The sequence below is a fragment of the Microtus ochrogaster genome, linkage group LG2 (assembly GCF_000317375.1).
Source record: "Microtus ochrogaster isolate Prairie Vole_2 linkage group LG2, MicOch1.0, whole genome shotgun sequence".
NCBI classification, from domain to species: domain Eukaryota; kingdom Metazoa; phylum Chordata; class Mammalia; order Rodentia; family Cricetidae; genus Microtus; species Microtus ochrogaster.
The window spans coordinates 836,777-839,459 of NC_022028.1; positions in this window are offsets into that span (position 1 = coordinate 836,777).

A 2,683-nucleotide genomic window follows, 5' to 3' on the forward strand; every position below is an offset into this window, starting at 1 on the left:
AGTGAACCCCGTCTCAAAAGGAAAAAGAGGGGAGCTGTTCTCAAACCTGATCCTCCAATGTTCTCAAAACCCTACTGCTAAGAAATTGGAAGAAACAACGACCAGGATAGAGCGCCAGTGAGCTGCGTATTGGAAGTGGGACCATGACTTAGAGTCTGGAGGAACTAATGCATTCCTAGGACAGGAAAGACTAGCCGAACAAACTGGCTTTTACAAACACTGACTTGGAAAAGCACGGATGCTTTCAGCCTTGCAACCAGATACACCTCCTCCTGCGTGTTTTGTGCCATCCAAACTTTGAGTAGTCTCATGAAAAAGTCAGCTTGAATTTATTAGATTTGGTGGAGCATGTCTGTCAAATGACTATCTGCAAAGAGCCTGGGGACCCACTGAGAAAGGCTGAAGCGCAAAGGCCAGCTATACATGCATTTTTCAGAACCAGGGGTGGAAGTGAGAAACCAATTATTTGCAGGGCTGAGGGCTGAAAAGCCTTCAAGAGAGCATCCAGGGCAGGGAAAAGACATTGATGGTGGACTCAATCCAGGAATAAATTCTTAGAATTCAGAGGCAGATGCCTAGGTGGGCTGCTTTCTGAAAGGGTCACACTATGCCACTAAAAGCAAGTTCTCAGAGAAGAGACACCAAATGCGCAGAGAGGGGAAACTCATATTGGTGCTCAGAAAATCACTCGTACTTCCCATGTACTTCCCATTACATGAGGCCATGCATCTCCCTGGGAAAGCAAGTTTATTGTAGACACTTGCTTCTCATGCCGGGTCAGCAATGGAGTCTCAGATTCATGTGCCAATCCTGGTGCTATAAAAATTCCTTCCCAGCCGGGTGGTGGTGGCACACGCCTTTAATCCCAGCACTCAGGAGGCAGAGGCAGGCGGATCTCTGTGAGTTCGAGGCCAGCCTGGTCTACAAGAGCTAGTTCCAGGACAGGAACCAAAAAAGCTATGGAGAAAAACCTGTCTCGAAAAAAAAAAAAAAAAAAAGAATTCCTTCCCTGGGGAGACTTGAGCAAGCCTACCCTCTCCTCCTAAGGATTTTTTCTCCTAATGGCAAACAAAATAGGATTCTACCAAACTCAGCCTGGCAGACAAAGAGCTTTTTGGGCTTACTTTGCTTACATGGTACGGTGAGGCTTCCCCACGAGAGCAAGGTGTACATCAAAGCAGTAGCACTGGAAAGTCTTTATGTGGCATGAATGATGGCTTCCCCGTGGCTATGCCAAAGGAGCCTTCTTTGCCAACCTTTTCATGACCGTATACTCGAGCACCTCCCCAGACATCCTGGAGTCACATGTGGTAAGGGAAGAACAGAGTACAAACACGTGGGAGGAAATGCTGGGATCTAACTGAGTGTCCTGTGGCCCTTCCTAGTCCCGACTTCTGAGTTAATGTTAATAGTCTCCAGGACTGGTGGGGATGGACGCTTGCAAGCAAGCACTCCTGATCTAATGAAGATGGCAGCTGTTTTGCTCAGAGGACTGAGTTCTACAACTTCCAAGTCCCAGAACACGAAGGGCTAGTAGCAGAAATCTCGGTTTATGGCTTCACCACGATGGAAGATGAATGCAATTTGCAAATTCCCACAAGCAGCTGTCACTATTTCTTTAAAGGCATTGTCCGTTACATTATAAAGAGGCAGCCATTGGTATCTTGGGGGACTTTGGGAATTCTGTTCTCCGTTTACCTCACCTTTACTTGACATTTATTCCACCCAAATTTGTCCTGCTCCCTCACTGAGAGTCAGCTCCATGGATCCTCCAGTTTGTTTTCAGGTTTCTGCTTGGATCCCACTGGTGGAAGGAACACAGGGAGGCAGAGAACAGCGTGAGGGAGGGACCAGTGGTCACATGCAGCCCTCTCCGACTCTGCTTTCTGACCACCAGCCCGAGAAGGCAAGGGATGACAAGGGTATGGGATAACCCTACAGTTGAAAGCCGAGACGGTCTACACAGTTCACCATTCAGTCTAGAAAATTCCCTTTCCTGGGGCCAAGTGTTTGCCATGATCGGAATTTAGGTCCCCCAACACAGCTGTGCTTGAGTACAACCTAAAATCCTAGCAGAGGCGGGAGGAATCCTGCACCCTACTGGCAGGGCAGTGTTGTAGAAGCAGGAACTCCAGCTTCCATGGGAGGATAGAGAGCTGGTACCACAGTAAGGATAAAACACTTGTTGTGCAAATATGGGGACCCAGCAGAACCAGTGTGGTGACCACCTGCTGTTATCTTAACATTCTGGAGGCAGAGGTAGAGGATCCCAAACAAACCACCCAGCCAGGCTGGCTGAAACTGAGGAGCTCTGGGCCCAGCAAGAGACCTTGCCTCAATAAATAAAGGGGAGAGCAACTGAAAAAAACACCCAGTGTCAACTTGGGAATTTCACATGTGGTCACATATATGTGCATATGCATTGGTACATACACGAGCACCCGCATACATAAGAACATTCACCTGAATTTATGCAAGAGTGTGTACATATAGGCATGCACCACACACACATACTCATGCAAAAAATTAAGGAAAAAGGATTAGTGAGATGGCTCAGTGGGTATGGGTAAATGTACTTGCTGTGTGAGCCCGGTGTTCTGAGTTTAATCCCTAAACCCATGTAAAGGAGTGAGGAGAGAACCAGCTCCACAAAGTTGTTTTTTGAACACCTACACACACACAC